This window comes from Lichenostomus cassidix, chromosome 1 (genome assembly GCF_008360975.1).
Source record: "Lichenostomus cassidix isolate B80296 chromosome 1, HeHo_3.0, whole genome shotgun sequence".
NCBI classification, from domain to species: Eukaryota; Metazoa; Chordata; class Aves; order Passeriformes; family Meliphagidae; genus Lichenostomus; species Lichenostomus cassidix.
Window position 1 is genome coordinate 85,870,693 of NC_139479.1, and position 20,575 is coordinate 85,891,267.

Consider the following 20,575-nt stretch of genomic DNA (forward strand, 5'->3'; position numbering starts at 1 on the left):
TAAGTGACAAAAGCTTCTCTTCACACTCCCAAAAGAGCACGGAGAGACAATGGCAGGAGGAGGGCCCCAGCTAACACTCTGCCCCAGCTACTCCCAGGCCTCTCACAAGAGCCATTAGCACATCAAAGGTTCCATTTTCATACACCCGGAGGAAAACAGGGACACAATGCCAGGTGACAACCCAGATTAAGGACTCAGAGGAAGGGACACCCCGCCAGGACTAGCAGCTCAGGAGAGCCATCAGCTCAGGTGTGAAATTAATCACAAAGCCAAAGCTGGAGCACCTTTCAAACTGAAAGAGATGGTGCTGTGTACTGGGACACGTACCTGTTACAGGATGCAGGGGAAGAGCATTTTGGGTTTGTACAGGACTTACTATGGGATGTTTAGGGGAGGAAAAAAAGAGGGGAAAGGGAGAGCTATAGGCAAATAAGGGTCAGTTGCATGTAAACTCTTTGCTGACCAGCACAAGTGTCCAGCCTTGTCCTGCACCTGGTTAGCACAATTTGCCCTATCTCGTTATTAAATTCTATTTTCAGTCTGAGGTGGTCTCTGTAGGGGTTAGTACCGCTGGTGTCTGCTTGTCTCTAGGGCGAGGCCATGCCAGGTTGGCTCCTGGGGGGAATCAGGAGTGTCCTGGCCATCCATGCACACACCTCTGTGTGGGGAGAGCAACAGGAGTAGGGTTGCAGCCTTGTGCCAGCATCATAGACTGGGCTCTGTGCTCAGACTGTCTGAGCCCAGCTCCTTGGAAGGATCCACCTGATCATATTTACATGTGTGTACAAGTACCTGCGTACTCCCCGCTGCTGAAGCTCCATCCTGCTCCTTCTGGGAGGTCCCTGGTGCTGTTTGTGGAAATGCACCGTGTGTCTGTGCAGCTCTGTGTGGCAGCCATGTATCCGTGTGCCTGTGCAGGGTGTATGTGTGGGTTTATGCCCACAGGGAATACATGGTTATCCTTGCTGTTGGGAGCAAAGAGCTGTGTCAGCTTCATCTCTGTCAGGCTGACAGGTCCAGCCTAATTCCCTAGCACTTAGTTTGAGTCATCATGGCTCGCATTTTTCTTTTTCCTAGCTTATTTTCCATTTGTTTGCAAGCACAGCAAACTCCACCTTGAATCTGATCACCCAGCCGTCCCAAACTCTGGCATTAGCTCTGGAAATATTCATTTACTTCTTGGTGTGAGAAGTTGCCATATTTGAAGAGACTTTAAGCATATTCACATTTCAGAGGCAATCTTTGGACTGCATTCTTCTGAAATGTCCTCATTCGTTGTTTAATCTTAACCCACATAAGTCTGTTGCAAATGCTGAGCAATCCAAACTTCAAGATTAGATAAAATACATACATAGCTACCGGTCCAATTTAGAAGTAATAAAAGTTTAGCTGAAAATTAAATCTCTGACACATAACACAGAACATCGTGGGTAGTATATCTTTATTTTACAGAGCTGGAGAAGTAAACAGCAATAAGAAAGAGACACAAGCTCAAAATGCACCACTGAAACCCCAATTTCCCTAAGGAATGTGGGGGAAAATACCCATTTCAGTGAGTTTTGCCTCTGTGCGCTGACGCTCAAATATTTAGATTTGAAGTTTGCATCAGAGCCTCTTTCTCCCAAATACCAGTTTTGTTTCTTCTGTGCTAGGACACACACCTACCTCCCACACCACGGCTAATTCTTCTGAAGATCGGCTGTTAGGGGAAGCACCTTAACACCTCCTCAGCAGAGCTATCTGATACCGCACCGAGTAGAACTATTCACCCACTCTTTTTGCGAGTGTAATACTCGTCTATTATGCAAAGTGCATTGACTGTGCCGGGATGGAGGCCCAGTGCATGTGGACAGCCAGACACAAGATTGCCAGGGGAAGGGCCAGGCAGAACCGGTCCCGGGGAGAGCCTGATGCTGGCTGTCCCACATTAAACACCAGTAGCCTAACCACAGAGCTGTGGGGATTGGGAAAGGCTCATCTTTTGCTTAACAAGCTTTTTTCTCTCTAGCTTTGAGAACACTTGCATGTCTAAACTAGTGCATGCCAACTAGCATTTCATTTCCACGGAGCTTACATTTTCTGAGTAAAGCTGGTTCAATCAGAGAATCCCTATCTAACATTAAGCAAGAGCCCCAGCAACGGGCAAGCCTGTTCTTATTTTAATTTATCTCAAGGACTGGAGCTGGCGTGTGACCCCACAGAAGCATCTTGCCGTGGCTTTTTGAGAATGTCAGTGGAGGTCCAGCAGGTCCACTTCTCTGGCAAACACATTTCATATACACAAGGCCTTTGCTCAAGGGACAAATGGGGAGAAGGCACCAAAAACTGGGTGGTAAAAAGCCCCCAAACCTAACATTTTTGATCCTGTCTATGCCTCTACAACCTAATGAGAACACAGAATAATCAGCAGGGATTGATCAAGCGCAGGGTCATCACATTGCTGTCCAGGCTCCTGGCAAGCTGAATTTCACCTGCTTTATTGAATTTGCCCGAGTCGCAGTTCAGTGGTGCTGCCCCACATGATGAAGCTCTTTCCAGTCTCTCTCACCTCCAGATTTAGCGAATCCTATCTCATATTTCTTCTTATTTTGCCTGGAGAACAAATTCTTCAGAGATAAGAGGAGCAGGGACAAGGAGGATTATTATGCAGTGTTTGCCTTGAGAGCTGATTTTGTGCTTTTCTGTTTGTTGTGTTTATAACAAAAGAGCATTCAGAACAAAAGAGAGCCAGCATGGGCCAGATGCTTCCCCCTCAAGCCATGAGTAACTTTTATTGTTGAGAGGAGATTAGGAGGAGGGGGGCAAGAAAAGGAGGAAAGATAAAAGAGAGAAACAAGATGATGGGTGGCATGTAGGTTGGCCTGTAAACAACAGGAGGTTAAACGAGTGAAAAAGAACCAATGGAGAGACAGAAGGCAAAAACAAAAGGACATAATGAGGTGAAGAAAGAAAATACTAAAGCAGATTAGAAGGGCAAGGCAGAGGAAAAAAAGAGAAAAGGAAGGGAAAAGGCAGCAGCAAAATACCAGAGGAAAAAGGATAACTTGTGAATAGTCAGAAAATATGAACAGACAGAGAGGTACAGGAGGAAGCTGCAAAATTACCCAACTAAAAGAGCACAGACATCGCATTGGAGAGATCATGGCAGTAAACCAAAGCCACCTTTAAATTCTGCTCTCAGCCACGGTGCAATGTATGTTGAAGCTAATGTCTGAAATCTTTGGTGATTAAGCTGTCCAGTTAAAGCAAACTGAAGTAAAAAGTTTTTAATACTTTCACTGTTGCTTTCAGAAGGGGAAGTTCCTGTTGTAAAAAAAAAAAAATCTCCGGAAACCAATATTTAAGACTTTAACAATGATTCACAGAGAGGAACTTTATTAAAAGAATGAATAGTTCTGCAGAAATCTACACACTGGAGAGGAAACCAGCATCCCCTTGAAAATTCTGTCTTGGTGCTATGTGAGAGACGTGACAACCCCCTGAAAGTAATCTAAGGTTTCCTAGTCCCACTTCCTGTAACACTTCAGGCCTTGTCATCTCCTTTTGCTCTGATTGGAAAAAGACTCCTGACCAACATCTAGGCAACAAGCCTTCTATTTTTTTCTGATTGATGTTGCCTGTGAAACCAGGCTTTCTTTTATTTTGTTCTAACACTGGTCCATACCTCAGAATAGCAATAATTAAGTATGTGAATGTGACTCACAGAGAATGCTGTACTTTTTTTTTACCACAATCAATAGCCCTTCTTATGACCTCTCTCAGTTTTTGCCTCCTTTTCTTTGGAATGTACAGATGAACTACATCTGAAACTGCCCCAAAGTCCATGTTCCAGTCATGAACTGGGATGCTGCAGCATCTGGGGTGGTGGAGACAGCAGCAGAGCTGTGATGGGAGCTCAGGGGTGAGCTAGCAGGAGGCTTTGGCCAAAAATATGTGGTGTGTATTTTTAATGTATCAGGCACTGCATCTCACTGTGATTTTCTCCACTCTGAACAAGAAACTAAATTTGAAGGGTAATGTAAGAAAACAACCTGGTTAATGAAGTTCAGTTAAAGCCCCTCAGCATAAGCAGGGGGAAAAAAGTGTACCAAGAAGTAAAATTACAAAGAGAATTTCCTAGCAAAGTCCCGAGCAGCAGCAGATCTATAGGAAGATACACCCAGTTCAGGAGAGTGGTTGGACTAGGGGCTGGTTCATGTGGAGGCCTGCAGAGGAACAGAAAGGTATGGGATAGAGGGAATTAGGGTTGCCAGTCATCTGAGCCTCCCCTTCTTCCTTCCCGTTCCCAAGAGATGAACAGTAAATGCATAAGGACTGGGTTGTTCTTGCTACAACTTCACAAAACTAATCTTTACTTCATATCGGTCAAGAAACTACTACATTCAGATGCTAAAATGTTATTTCTTAAGAAGGGTGGGTAACAAGTTTTCTCTGGAAGACATAAAAAGTTCTCTTTGGTACGTGCAGGGCACCGTGCCAGCCTGACTAAAGGCTGATGGGAAGCTTGACGAATGCAGCTAGACAATGTTCTCTAGCTGATTAACCAGCTGCAGTTTCAGTCCCACAGATACAAATCAGAAAGCATAGCCTTCCTCACATTTTATGCCCAGCCTGGTCAATCCAGCAGCAGTGGAATAGGTGCTGAAGAATGCTGCCTGCTGGCACACGGAGCCAGTCTGGGCCTGCACCCATGGCACGGAGTGGAGGTGTTTCATCAGTGTGAGCTGCCTTATCTCACGTCCCCATTTAGGCATATTTCTCACACCCCAGCATGGGTAAGAGAAGGCTACACGCAGGGGCAGCACATGCACAGCGAGTGTGCAGAGCTGAACCCACCCACTGGACCTACACACACCCCAGCAAACACACACATTAATGCACATTTATTGACACAGCGCCTCAGACATATAAACACATAGACACTGGGCACAAGCAGAGCTGTGGATTCACAAACACCACTTCTGGAGGCATTTCTCACCAAGCCATGTTCTGCTCCCAGGTACCTGACCCGAATCACACTACATTTTCCAGCAACAGAGTGAAGGATTGTAGCCTGGGGTGGTGGGCAACAGAGACTGTGAAAATGGCTGAGATCACAAGTAATTACAGCAGCAGGATTCCCAGGAAAGGAACAGAGCCCCTGGCTAACCCTTCTCCACTCCCCTCACTATTGTAATCTGAAGTTAGCTGTAAACACTCAGCGGGACCTGAGCCTCCCCCTGTCCCTATGCGGGCTAACAATGGCTAAGCCAGCCTAGTGCACAGGGGTTTATCATTCCTTTCCCAGCAGGAGATGCTCTGAGCTGCCCCGGGGCAGTGTTCCCCTCTCCCAACAAGCAGAGCACCCCTTGCTTGCTGCTCAGTCACCAGGAGCACAAGGAGCAGCCCGTGCAGGTCAAAAAAGGGGGCGATGGGAAGAGTGCTCCAAAACCCCGCACACTGCTCCTGTGCTGAGATCCAGACACAGCAGACGAGGAAAGATGAGATTAAACTGGTCTTCAGCAAGAGCTGCCTTATGCAGCCAGTCCTGCTCTGCATTGCCGGCATGGTCAAACACCAGAAAGGGGGCAGGAGGGATTCCAGCATGCAGCCTCACCATCCCATCCCATCCCATCCCACCCCATCCCATCCCATCCCATCCCATCCCATCCCATCCCATCCCATCCCACCCCATCCCATCCCATCCCATCCCATCCCGGCAGTTCTGCCCCACTCCCCTTCAGAAACAGGGTGCCACCAAATCAGGGTGGGTATCTTGATACAAGGGAATTAGAGGTTAAGGAATAACTTGCTAGAAACTGCTTGCTAAACAGTGTATATTGCTTACTTAACATTTATTGAGTTTGCCAAAACACAGTAAATCCAGGCTGGGGAATGACAGAGTATTGACAGAAAACAAGGACTGTGACTCAGTTGGTACTCATAGAATCTCCAAGGTGGCTAAAATCAGAGCTGTTGTTTGGACTTTGGGACAGAGACTCAGAGTGCATTCCTAAAACAGAAAGGTGAAAAGGTCAGTGAGGAAGACCTCCTGTCTTTTTTCAGAGGAAGAGTGTCTATTTCATCCCAGAGACCCCTGAACCCACCACCAAAAGGCACTACGCCGGCGCAAGGATATGAAAATTACTTTTGAACCCATTATAATATGAAGCAGGGATAGGTTATGCATATGTATAAGTGGATTGAGAAACTCCATGGATGTGTAACATGTAACCATATATATACTGAGCTATAAGGGACTGACGGTGTGTGTGTCTTTGGAAGGCTACCTCCCACGTGCCTGGCACTGTAATAAACATACTGGCTTTACAGCTTAAAATTATGTGGGTTGTGAAGTCTTGCCTCTTTTTCCATGGATCAAGGGTGCCACTAAACCAGGGTGGATATCTCCCCTAAGTTGTCCCCTCATACTTCTTCCTTTTCAGGGGAATACTACGTTTCCTGATTCATTCTCCCTGGTCTCTTCCCCAGGCTTCTCTCTCACCCTGCAGTGATGCTGCCCTGCTCATGTAAACCCATCTGGCTCCTCTATTGCTCCCTCCGGGTGCTCCACACACCCTTTGTGCTCCGCCAGGATCATTCCTGCACCCTTTCATGGCTCACTTGCACTCCTACACACGCGTGTATCTGCTTGCCCGTGGCCCTCCTCACCCCTTTGAAAACCAGAGTGGTTGCATTCAGCCAGCCTAGCTGTGTGAGGATGCTGTGCACAGCTGCCCAGGTGTGTTTTGGTGGGCAGGTGGAGGATTCTCTGGGGGCTGTTGCATTATGGTTGTATTCCTATATAAAATGTTCATAACTGAGTAACTTTATGTTCTGATACATAAACAGATACAGAATCTGTGATGTTGCATACTTGTACAAACATTAGCATACCTGAGATTACCAGTGCATGAATTCATAATATTAAAATGTGTACATCTATATTACTTTATGACCATATATATATTTATGGATATGCTTTTATTTCTGAGCATACATTTAAATATCTGAAGATATTTGCACATGTGTTACTTTGTACATAGAAAGGTATGTAGATACACGTGGTCACATGAGTGTGTACATAATACAGAGCTGTATTTTTGTTTCTGCTTGCTAACATTCATATAACTACTATATTTGTTTATATATATGCATTCCTGTGCACTGGTAGTTACCTGTTCCCTATTTGAAAGATTGCATTTTTATTGTTTATTTCTACTGGGCAAAGTTTACCCAAACTTCAACTTTCACATTCATAAAAATAAAAGCAAAATCCTACCGGGGAACTTTTGAAGGTAATGAAGGACGGTTTTTTTTTTTTTCCTTTGGATTTTGTTGTAAAAAAAAAAAAATCACTCGTTACAGTGATAAGGTCTCAAACCCGGAAGAAGGGAGAGCTTGAACAGTAAAGATAAGATTTTGCTGAAAGAAAACATTAAGAAAGTTAATACTATTGACCAAATCCTCAAAAGAAATCTTTACCTTCCCAACCAGATGTGAAAGGCAATACTTTTAATATTTCACATTACCATTTGCAACAGGGTAGGCAACAAGTGCTGCTTTGCACAGCTTTACAGTGAAGTGTAAGGAGAACTCCTTTGTATTCTCCAGTGGCAACTCCCTGCAGATGTTCCTGTGGGACACACAGGAGCTGTGGCTGCTCTGGCCCAGGCTTTCCAGAGAAAGCTCTGAAAACTGGAGAGGTCACAGGCATGGCTGCATGGCCTCCTCCTCCCACTCCATGTAACTCCAGCAAGAGTCCTCTTCCCAAAATACTTTTGTTTGCTCAGAAACAGCTCACTGTGGCCCTGCTTCTCAGCAAGGTACAGAACACCTGCTGGGAGGTCAGGGATCAAGAATAAGCTTTGACAAACATCTGCACTACTGAGAAGCTTTGGATTCAAGTCCCCCAGAGACAAGACACACTGGGACAGCTGTAGGAAATAGGCTCAGCACCACTCCATGGCTTTTGCTCTGCGAGAGCAACAGCATTCATGAGAAACCATCAACACCACTTGCTCCAGCAGGGGCTTCACTCTTGGAATCATTCCTTCAAGGGCAGGCTGTACAGGTATGTACTGCATGGAAAACACCCTCACAGTTGGTTCTGACCTTGCTGCAATCTGCCTGAGCAGACAGGCAGTGGACAGGACAGCAGGGATGAGCTGCCCATCCCACAGCTCCAGGTAGGGCTGAGGCACTGTTCACAGGGGAAGCCACCACATATCTTTCCAGGAGGCAAAGTGCTTGGCCTCAGATCAGTGCTTCTGCAGATTTGTTCCGGTTTAATTGACCAGGTGGGAACAGGGTGCACTTTGTTTGAAAGACATTATACTGCGGAATTAGCTCTCCTGCCAAGTGCATTATCGCTCTACAAACAATGTGAGTATGGGGAAATGCACCTGGGAAAGCAGAGACTAGATGCATGAGGAAGAGTGTAGATTCCTCTGTTGATGACACAGATAAGTACAACTGGCCATTCCCCAGATCAGAAATTGAACTAAAGAAATGGGATGGCACGTCTAGGACAGCAAGGAGTCATAAGGAAGGGACTACACGTTGGCCAGTCCAATATCCCAGACTGGTAATCAGAAGAGGCACAGGGGAAACCATCCAGGTGGAAAGACTGAGGAATCCACCCAGCCTTTAAACTTTGTATCTTCAGCCAGCAAGCTGAAGTCTTCTCCCCTGCAAGCACCAGTTTTAAACCTCAGCAGTTCCCCTTCTACAAAACTCTGCCCCAGATGTCATGTTTGAACCCACTGGCCAAGTGCCTTGGTTTCAGTATGTCACCTGCCATAGGTCTTGCCCCCTCCTGTATTTGTGCCTTCTCCTTCTCAGGCCAACTCTCATCTTCTTCCTTATTCCTTTCTGTCTTTTTCTTCAAGTCTCCTTCCATCTCTTTGTGGTTTCTCCATCTGTCCTTTTCCCTATTGCTGTGTCTGTTTTCAAGCAGTGTACATCTTTCTACAGGCTCCCCCCTCAACATGTATTTCCTCTTTGCCCTTCACATCAGTGGCTCCTCCTTTCCCCAGCCACACTCCCTCTCATCAATCCCCCATCGTTTTTCACCGCATGTGCATCCCTATTCCTCCTCCAGCCTCTGCTGCTTCGATCCCTCAGTTGCATCCCAAGGACCCTTGTGAAAGGACATCACGGTGCCCACAGGGTTAAAAGCACGAGTAGGGGTGGGGAGCTGCCCTTCCCTGTCCTTGATTAGTGCCACCAGCCTTTTGGGAGGCAGCAGGTGGCCCGAGGGAGCTGGGCTGTGTCCTCATGCAGTCTCTCACGTCCCCAGCACTTCGGGGAGTGCAGCAGCCCTGCTATCAGCTGTGCCAGTGCCAGGCTGCAGGGAAGGAGGGAGGCCATGTAAAGCAGACTTTTTGGCAGACACAGCCACTACCACACGTGGAAACTTCAAACACACGAGGATTGAAGAGGACTGATATGGTGAGTGGCTGCACTTTATGCAGCTGGAGGACATTAAGTGTCATTTTCCTTGCACTCAGCTGCTTTGCAGAGGTCCCTTGGTCTCCCACGCTGCTCGTGTGTTCCTCTGGGCTGCAGAAAGGCTCCTCCAGGCTTTCCCACATTGTATCACAGAGTCCCTCCTGGTAATCCTCATTCTGACCCACCTATTCACTCATGTGTATGTGCATATCTCAGATCACCAAGCAGCTGAATTTCCAAAGAAGTGAATACCTCACAGCAGTCAGTCTGACAGACATCCGCCCTGGAAAACTGGCAATGGGAGTGTAAAGAGATAAACAAAACAGAATTAGATTTTTCAGGAGTAAGAGGAAGGAGCAGGCATCTCCTGTCAAGATAGCCTCATACCCTCCCCTCAGAAACACAGTGGGAGAATTTAGGAGGTAGAAACAAAAAATACCAAAAACAAGGGGGACCTGGCTGAGTGAGACTGAGCACTGAAATTTAGGTGTGATGTCAGAGATTGTGCCTTTGAGCTCAAGTCCCCCAGCTGAAGGACTGCTGTGTTACACGTACTTCTGGTACAGCCAGCTGGAACCTGATAGGGGATAGGGCAGCATCTTGTCAGATTCTCTGTCTTCAGGGGATCACAATATGTAAAGTGCTTCAAAATATGTCACTAATTGCACACCCTCTCCCATCCACATGTTGCACCACTCCTGGGGCACTGCAGGATCTGGACATCTGACAGTCTTGATTTTTCACAGCACCCTATTGAAAGAAGGAAAGATCCTTTATCAGATGTAGAACTGAGACAAAGAGAAACAAAAAGCAGAGCCCAGTCTGAGATGGCACAGCTCCTGAGAGCTGTAGCACTGGGACTTTCTCAGTACCTTAAATGGAAATCAAGAGCCCAGAAGGAGCAAAAAAAATAATACCCTGGGGAGCCATAATACAAAATGACACAGAAGGAAATAGTAAATCCCAGCACTCTCCTGGTTACACTGCAATAGTCAGAATTGCTGAGAGGTGACTTCCTTCAGACATGCAGCCTGCAAGCTCTGCTTTCCTGAACCTGCACTCACCCCTCTATTTACTTCTAAAAAAAGAGCAGATTCTTTAGTAGTTGCTTTCTCTCCACTGACAGGGTTGCTCTGTGGTTAGTGCAATTCCTCAGAACAAGAGACCAGTGTTCAGCTTCTCCATTAAGGGACCCATTTTCTACATTCCTAGACATGGTGTTCATGGATCCACAAGTTGCTATGGAAGGACAAACCCACTCACCACACTGCTCTGAATGCCTGATTAGGTCTCAAAACCACCTGTTGTAGTCCTTGGAATATACATATGCTCTGCCTAAGAAATTTGAGCATGCTCATGGTGAAAAAAGACCAGGAGCCAACATCACCTGCTTTCTTCACCTATACCAGGTAAGGTGGGAATCAGGCTGCCTCATATCCAATACATCCTTAATGATCCTTTGTATGGGGATGTGTCCCACTGCCTGACCCAGAATTTGCAATCACAAACTTTTTAGGGCCTCCCCCATTCCAGCTGCCTCCAGTGGTGAGGCAGGCTTCCTATGGAGGCTTTTTTAAAATGAAAACACACTAATCACCATTGCATTTCATCTCATGTCTGATCTCTAGTAGGGATGCAAACAGTATTTTCAGAAATAAAGCAATGACAAAAAATTGCCTCCAGCACATGATAGTCACTGAGTGTAGTTTTCTTGGAACACTTTTTTTAGGTGTAGTTGCCTGAATGCTGCCTCTATTCCCTTTCAGATCCTACAAGCCACTGTATTGAAGTCTGCCTTAACTAACAAGCACTGCCCAAAGAACAAGTAGTGGTGGAGTGAAGCCTGTTAACACCTAATTCTTAGCTCCTGGCTCTACAGACACTGTAACACTTCTTTTCTGCAACTCTAACTCTCATCTGTTTTCTAGATCTTCTTGTGGCAGCACAGTGACTGAGGTAAAGAAACAGAAAAAGGGATGAAGAAGAACTGAAGCAAAAAAAGGGGAAGGAAATATCTGTCTTACAGAAAATGGACAGAAAAAGAAAGAGAAAACCAAGGTACAGGTTAAGACAATATAAGAAAGGGAGTAGCTGGGCAAAATAAATACATTTGTGAAAGAAAGTACAAGGATGTAATAAAAATTAAGAGGAGAAATTTTAAAAAATGGCTGATATAGAAACCTATCTCTTTCTAGTAGGTGATAGATATTCTGATTCTCAGAAAGTTGCATGAGAGTGTAAGGGAAGTATGTTCTTGCAGCATTTTTGTGTCCAGTGAAGCAATTAGTGCAGCACTGCACAGAATGTGTGCAGGATTCCTCCACTGCCTGCAGAAGGATTTTCTTCTTGAGTTGAAGATCTCTACTTCAGCAAGTCAGTAATTTTCAGGTCTTCAAAGAGTCTCTTGGTTAAGAAATATCTCCTGCACAATCCCTGATGTTAAGTGCAGGCTGTGCAGCTCTTCCTGTCCCAAAGGCACAGGGCACCACAACCACTTGTCTACTTATGCCAAGAGTTCAGGTTTCCCTGCGAACTGGGGACCCTGAGCCAAACCACCTTTAACAGGTCCAAAGACTTATCAGATAACACATTCTTTAGCCTTTCAGAAGAATCACTGGATCAGACAGAGAAGACAATGTGCTAGTCACATGAGACCCTAAATCCTGAACTGACCTAAAAATGCAGTGAAGCTCAAAACTCTCTGAATAACATATTTATCTGCAACTGATTCCTGATCAAGCATTGATGCAAGATTTCTGGGAACACCTTAAACTGTGAAGTGAAATGTAGTAGTAAAATAAATGTCTGACCACTGTTGGCATTATCTGATGTTCCTACAGCAGACCCAAGCCTCCCTGAATTCCATTCCATTCTGTGCCAGGCTCAGTGAAAGATGTGGAATTATTTTCCCATGGCAGCCACTCCTCTGATTCTTCCAGAGTTTACCCCACAGAGCTCAGAATATTGCAGAATGAACAAATGAAACTACTGATGACATGATCTTCAGAGCTTGGAGCCAGCTAGAGATGCATTATTAATAGGATTAATTAGTCCTCCTAAAGGGTCCAACTTAAATCAGGATGACACTGTAGAAAGCACTGTATGTATTAAAAAAAAAAAAAAAAGTAAGAGAGCTATATCCTGAAGACTTATCTCAAGGCCTACATACATAAGGGAAAAGAAGTAGTATTTATTCTGTTTTGCTGATATAGAAACCTGACATGTAGTGATTACATTGTTTGGCCCAAGAGAAGATCTGTGATGGAGCCATGAATCAAATCCCAATGTCCAGAGACCCAAACCAGTGCTTCACCAGGTAGGCAATCCACAGTCTCCCTCTGGATTAAAAGCAGACACCATGACACAGGCAGCTGCTAGGTCTGCTAAACAGAGCCACTACAACTGCTGTATGTTCAATGTTGTTTGTTTTCATTCTTGATTTCATGCTCTTTTACTTACTTGAAGCCTCTGGCACCAACAAACATTTTTCTGGGAAGCAAGAAAGTGTAGTTATGGATCATAAACCCTCACTTGCCTGCTGGGAATGCGCATGGCTGATGCTATCAGGGGAACATACACATGTCAGATTCTGTCCATCTAGCCCAGACCAGAAACAAGAAAATGACCTTTAGAGTCACGCTCCAAATTTTTGTGTTCAGATGACTGGGAATCCGTCATCTCTTCCTGAACTAGGAAGAAAAACAAAGCCACTCACTGGCTGGTGTTTACACCAAAAGAAGTTAGGATACAGCCCTTGGGAAATTGCTGCACAGAGCATGAAAGCATTGTTGAGACAGCCTATGTGAGCCTAAGCATATTCTCACTTTTTGCTGAGAGGAATAAGAGCTGCTGAGTAGTGTGACATTGCTCCTAAACAGACAGATTGCCTCCTCCCAACAACTGAGGACCAAGCTAACACTGAAGAAAACACCAGGAATGCAACCTATCCTTGCAGCCCTGTGGCCTGATCTCCCTCCCACAACATTCGAAAGGGTAAACCAAACCTCAGTGGCTTAAGGTGCAGTGAAAGACCTGCCAGTCACAGAGACACAACATCACATGCTTGAATACTGTACAACCTTTTCAGTCTCTAATTTTGGCTCCCTAATCACCTAATATCTGGGCCTGATGTACACTGCTGGGGCAAAGCAGGTTTACACGAGTTCAGCATGCTCTGGGGAGATCAACTGTCTCCCCCTGCCAGACAGCAGGTGTGGACATTAAACCTGTCCAGCCCCTTCCATCCATCAGTTGTCAAGGTGCCCAGACGACTGCAGAGAGGTCATTTTGGGTGCTCTGTTTTCTTACAAAAATGTTACAAAGATTCAGAGAGATGTGGATGGCAAACACACGTGGCTCTCAGGCAATAAACTGTGCCCACTAGCCCCAGCAGGTACCAACTTTTCCAGTTCCACTGTTTTCCCTCCCATCAGAGGCTCAGCTGCTGGGCAGTTATATTTCAACTCCCCCCAAACCAGTGAAGGTGTCCGAGGTACCCCAGTGGGTAACTCTACAGGCAGAATCTCTGATGGGGGATAATGTTCAAAATTTCCATTTGAGGCTGATTTCCATTATGTAAGGCAGATGACTTATTCCCTATGCTTCACATAATGAAACAGCTTATCCTGCTCTGCTGCTGCTGCCTCTGTACCCCTTTCTGTCATCCTTCAAGCAGGAAGGCACAATCAGAAAAGGAGCAAGTGCATATGTGCACCAGACATGGGGCATGTTAATCAGTGGGAGTAGGGCACATGGAGCAGATGTAGATTTTATCCACGTAGGGAGGATCTTACAATAGCCCTGCCTTCACTCTGGCTCTTCCCCAGATGGAAAGGTGCTGCCACACCTGGCAGCAATGAAAGGCATTCAAGTACTGTGTTGCACTCTGTGTTCCCTGTGTCCTCACCTTGCCTGCAGGAGCCCTACCAGAGCTGCCCCACTTTGTGACCCAACACTGGGAATCTGCCAACTTCCACAGATGTGAAACTTAGACAGACCCACAGCAGTTTAAGTGAACAATAAATAAAACTCCCTTTCAACGAGAACAGGAGACATCACCTATCCCACCCAGTGCACAAATCCTGCAAACACAAGTTATCACAACCCGAAAAATTGGCTGGAGACTAAACACAGCAATCCAACACAGACCAGGCTGCATCTGCTCACCCCAGATATCACTTCTGTCATTCCTACCTTACAACACTCTCCCACAAGCCTCTTTCCCTTGGGGCCCCCTCTGCCTGCGGCATCCCTCTGTTATGCACTCAGGTAATCCTCGTGGAGGAGCTCTGTTACCAGTTGAAATCCTTGCCCTCACCACTTGCCCGATGACATTTTCTTCCGCTGCCTTCCTACCTCCCTGACATGCAATTACTCTCCCATTTTCTAAGCACTTTCCTCAGGGCAACACCTCCTGCTCTGCTCTGGAGACTGTGATATCCCCAGGCTCCCAGTCTCAGCTGACCTGGCCTGATCTCCAACCTCCACACAGCCTGACAGCCTCACCTCACCGAGGAAAAGGTGAAAGGCAGCACAGCAAAAGGAGCTACAATTGGATCAACACATCAGCTGTGCCATCTCCCTCTGTTCCCAGATCTTCTCCCACTGTGAGGAACAGAGGGGCTGATCTCTTTACCCGTTCCCTGGGAAAGCTTCTGTTTGCTGCCCAGCCACAAGCACTGATCAAACAGGACTGCTCATCCTGGTGAAAAGAAGACCAAAGGAATTGGAATGTAGCTACACTGAAGGCAGTAACCCAGACTCTAGCACTGCTGGGTGTCCAATCTAATCCAATCCAATGCAAGATTAGGCCATCAGGACCTCCTCTCCTTCCCCCTCACCGGCTCTCTCCCTGTCCCCCACTCACTCCCAAGAGGCTGTTGGGGCAGAAGTGCTGCCGAGGGCATCTCCCCGTCACAGGGACAGAGCCAACCTGCCAACACTAACCTGAGACCAGCAATCCTGGACAGATGCAGTGTCTGCAAGGTCCCTTGATTGGCTGTCCTTTCCCTGCTCCCCAGAGGGGCTGGAGAGACAAAAACACTGACCCTGCAGGTCCAGACTGGCTCTTTAAACACAAGTAGGCTGCAGTGGTTCCCCAGTGCCTCTGGGATGGCCAAAGGGCATGGTGAAATGCATCTAGGAAAACCTGGAAGCACAATAGGGCACTTTCTCCTCTTTAAAGCTTTCCAGTTGTCTTCTGTTCATAGCTGAAGCAATCCATGTATCCCGACTTGCTCCACCTGGGACAAGGACTCTGCCTCTATGTATATACAACAAATGTGACTACTTGGGTATTACTCTGGCTCATGGACTTTGTAAAAGGCTGATAGTTTTCCTTTTTTCAGACAAGGATTGTTGGTATAAAGCACGATGGGTTCCCTTGACAATGCTTCCTTCAACTCCTTCACAGGACAAACAAGCACAGAAAATGTGACTTTTCTGTTGTGCATAGAATAATTTTAGGCTTTTTATCTGAATTCATTGAAGTGTAGGTCACAAATGGGCAGCTTTAGAGAAGGATAAACAAATTCCTCTTGTAGTTTTTCATGTGAGTCATGTTATCTCAGATCTGCTATAAAAATCTCTTACCAGCCTGTTTCACAGTGCATGGTTTATTTTGATAGTTATATGATCTGGTTTTGGTGTTCATGTTGTTTCAAAGTTCTACACTTCTTTTCCAGACTAAAAATTATTTTGAAAGCAGGGTACTTATTACTGATTGAGGTTGTAGAAACAGATGTAAGGATAGTCACAGCAGAATAATTATCCTACTGAGATGTACACTAGTTTATCTCCCCTCATAAGTTAGACAGAGATAGGTTCAATGACAACATGAGCCATTGTAGCCAGAAGGGCCTTAGAACAAGGGGATCTTCTTGGGCATATTAATATCTCTCCAGATAAAGTCAGCCTTGATCTGTCATTAAGTCCTTTACTAAGAACAGCATGTTAAGGATTGAACAGAGAAACTTCCACAGCAGCAGCAACAAATATTCCCAACAAAGGTCAGAGTTATTTAATGCCCTTGCCATATGACATGGATCAGTCATGCCAGGCCTGGAAATAGACTTCAAGCCTTCTAATTTTATAACCACATTATCCCCTGCTCCCCACCTCCACGGCAACTGAAATTCCTGGCACTTCTTGTGTTCTCCTTCACCTTAGCATCTCCACAGTGAAAGCTCCAAGACAGGTACCGTGATGGAAATGTGCAACTGGATCACTCAGCCTCCCCTTCTCACCTCATGCTCTCATGCATCTGCTGTGTACTTGCTCTCCTGTCCCCTTTCACCCCAAACTTTTTGCCCTGCTCTGTATGCAGCACTGCCCATCACCTGCACATATTACACATCTCCCTTGCCTTTGCAACAGTTATTTTATGCATCATCTCTTCTCCATCATCTTTCCTCTCTCCAGCCTCATTTTTTCCAATACCTATCTCCCCCTCTTTCTCTCTCTCCCTCTGAGTTAATCTAAACTGAGCTTAAGGTGTAATGTGGTCATTTAACCAGCCTGATATGGATGCAGCAGACTGGCTCTAAGCGATGTTAACAATCCTAATTGAGGCAAGAAATCAGTGAAACACTGATTTATCGCTTTGCATATTTATCAGGTTTTATCAGTTTCTGATATCCTTTCCAAGAGTCTCCCCTCAGTTTTGTTCTGGTCATTATCTTTTGAAACTTACCTCTTTCTCCTTGCTTTTTGACCAAAAAAAGGCTCCTTTTCACAACTTGATCATCACCCTAAACAGGATACAAGCTGCTTCCCCTTCGCAAGTGTTTATGTTAATACGTTCTTGCTTCTCGTTCCAAGTATATCACTCCTGCCTCAAAGACTTTCTTTTTTTTTCGGAAGAACAAACAACTTCTTTTCTTAGTTTTAGATATGGATAAGGTGAGGCCATGATCCAGGAAGGCTGTGGCTAATCATACAGAGAGGCAAAGAGGGAACAAAAGCAAGACTAGAAAATAAAGCAGTAGTGAAAGCATGAAGGCAAAAGGTTACAGATAGCGCTGAGTAAGAGCTAACATCAAGTAAAAGGAGGAGGCCCGAGTCCACCTTCCCACGTGTGCCTTTGGTACCCAGGAACGGGAAGGTTCTGGCAAAAACCAGACTGTGCAACAGGATCCAGCTCACTGCAGCACTCCCCTCTGCTGGCAGCTGTGCAGAGCCCCAGGCAGGGCACCGAGTGCAGGGAGGGGGGCTCCAAACTGCCCCGGTTTGTCCTGGGACACAAATGTGACCCGGGTGAGAACCTGAACCGCCTCTGTTTGCTGAACCCCAGTGTTCTTCAGGGGCTGAGGATGGCTAAATTATTGGGGGAACTTTAGCTCAATTCTAGGTATCTATTTTGAGCTACTCATTCAACTTTAAGGTCAATTAGTAGGCCTTTTATGTCTTGAAATGCACACAAATATACTGCAACATTCCTGTCTCCTTATGGCACCTAACCATTTCCTCCAGAGGCTTAGATTTTCTTACCTCACTGCTGTTGAAAGAGGGCAGAAGCTACAAGAGAATGATAAACAGGAAGCCCCAAAAGGCCAGGTCATTTACAAAACAACACGTAGGCACATATATCCATAATGTATTGTGGATAATGCTAAATAGCATGGAAAAGAGTTATTTGTTTTGCTGTATCCTTTTGTACTCAAATACTGATGTAAGATCTTGGTTTAGGAGGCAGCAGGAGGCTCTTGGCCTGCTCCCCAAATGTGCACAGATCTGTAAAATTTCCTAGAGCCTTTCTGTTGACAGTGCAATATAGAAGGCACTATTTGGCAACAGCAGAGCTCTTGCTGTTTTGTTGCAGGGGTTCTGTACGTCATGTCTGTTGCATGTGTGTTGAAGAGATTTCCTTCCTATCCTGTAAGACTGCAGGCTTATGGCCAAGTCTCATTTTTTTCTAAGGTTGCCATCTCTAGATCCTTTTGCAACTACAAATTTCCTTTATCTTGTTTTCAGCTACAAGTTTCAGATGGTTCTTCTGGGGTACTTAAATCTTGCTAAGCGTTCATTTCAACACATTCATTCCCCAAACCTCCCACCTCTGGCTGTGCCCCACCCTCCTCTCCGGTGCCCATCACAAAGCTTTCCAGCCGCCCTCGCACTCAATCCACCCTGCTGCCTCTCCTCGCCCCAGCTCTTCCACCCACTCCATGTTTCCCTGTTTCCCTCATCAGTCTCCCCTCCTTCCCCCTCCTTCTTCCTTCCCTTTCTCATCCTTTTCGCTTTCTCTGAACGGCTGTAACGCTGCCAGGACTTGGCAGATGAGCCAGCCCCCGTCTCAGAATTAGCTAAATTAGCTCTGTTAGCTCCATTAGCTGTGTGCGTGATGGGGAAACCCCTGTTTCGCAAGCGCAGCCCTGCCAATCCTGGACAGGAGGATGCCATTTTTAGGGATTCCGTTTCCTGCCGTCACTTCTCTGTCTGACGCTGCTTGCTTCTGAGCCGAGGCTGTGAGGTGTGCAGTGATGCACCCTGACAGCTATTTATGGGAGATAAAACAAAAGAGCCCGCTGCCCCAGGAAGGCAGCTGAGCCGCTCACTCAGGCGGGGCTTGCTAGGCGGTGTGTGTCGGGGGAAGCAGAGCTGAGATGTGGCAGCGCTTCCCGTACCTGCTGCAGAACGGGAGGGCAGAGGCAGGCAGGACCAGCCGGCACAGGGCACGGCGGGGCGGCTGATTTATTGTCGTGTTTGACGAACATCTAGCTGCTTGTCCGAGACAGCAAGTGGAGGGGATGGAGGGAAGAGCAATCCAGTTCCCATGGCAACCGTGCTCAAGTCATCTGAGGTCAAAATGATGACCGAGGCTGCCGGAGAAAACGAATTTCGATGTGAGGATAAATCCCGCATCAGTGACAGCGTGACTCAGTCTGCCAGCTCTGGGTGCCTGAGCAGCCCTGTATCCCCCTTCATCCGCCCTCCCCCCAAACTGGACTGCACTGCTCCCCACTCTGGTGCTTCTCGGGGCTCTCACAGCCTGATCATCTCTCTCAACGCCTGCCCTGAACTGACCCCCAGCTATTTCTGTTTCTGGGTCACCGAGATCACATCTGCATCACCACCAGAGGCTGATTGCAGTGTGGCAATCTGGCACATCCTCGCTCCTCTTGAGCCATGAGCAGAGGCTGCGGGCACCTGGGAGGCTCAGACCACCAGCACAACACCAGCCAGCAGAGCCTCAGCTCGCCAGTCACCATCCCTTCGCTGTCCTCAAGGACCCGACTTCATCGAAAGCCGTAGCAGACGCGCCTAGTGACGACAAACTCACGTCAGCTTCTCTCTTTTTTGGAAACCAGCTGGAAGCGAGCAGCCTCTGCAGGATCCTGCTGTGCTGAAACAGATTTCTGTTGCCATCTGGTGGCTACTGAAGAGCACTTGGAAGTGTGGACAAATTACCAAGATCCACGCCCCACTGCTCTCTGAGAGGGGCTTTTTCTCCTCCATCGGAATGGGCTGCACAGGGAGGTGGTGGAATCACCCCTGGAGGTGTCCAAGAAACAAATGGATATGGCACTTAGTGCTATGGTCTAGTTGACAAGGTGGCAATCAGTCAAAGGTTAGACCAGATGATCTGAGAGGTCCTTTCCAACCTAAGTGAGTCTGTGACTGTTTATTCCACAGGTCTTTACTTGGGCCACATCAAAATTTCCTCACTTTAAAAGGGAACAGGGGAGAATTTTAATGCTATTGGATTATATTACATTTTATTTTATTTTATTTTATTTTATTTTATTTTATTTTAAATATAGATTCCAGGCTACACCTGCCATTGCAAGTGTTCTCCACAGTTTTTAATTAAATGCTGACAATTTTCTTTACTACTCCACGTGCTGTAGTCGAGACTTTCTCCTAACCCCTAAACCCTGCAGTTTAGCTCACCCTAAATTAGAAATCTTCCCTCTTCCTCTGAGAGTTGTTGAATGAGTCATCCTCAGTTGGTCAGTTAATGAATGTACAATTACCAACCCCATCTGCCTGTTGCAGAAATCTCCTTAAAGGATTGCACCCCTGCTTATCGAGGAACATATGAACCAGGAGCCAGCCTAAGACTCCCTCTGTGTCTAGCCCAGGGCCCCATCCCATCTCTGGCTTAGGGGCAGAGGCCTCATGAAAGGCAGAGTTCTCTCATCAG

General features: G+C 46.4%; 1 long non-coding RNA gene across 1 annotated transcript; it reads right to left on the reverse strand.

Moving 5' to 3' along the window:
• Nucleotides 1–6,926: 6,926 nt before the first annotated feature.
• Nucleotides 6,927–19,784, reverse strand: LOC146445088 (uncharacterized). The gene is made up of 2 exons (XR_014853592.1): nt 19,056–19,784; nt 6,927–10,182 (listed from the first exon to the last, which is right to left on the reverse strand). It is a non-coding gene; the product is annotated as an uncharacterized LOC146445088 (long non-coding RNA).
• Between the last annotated feature and the right edge of the window lie 791 nt (nt 19,785–20,575).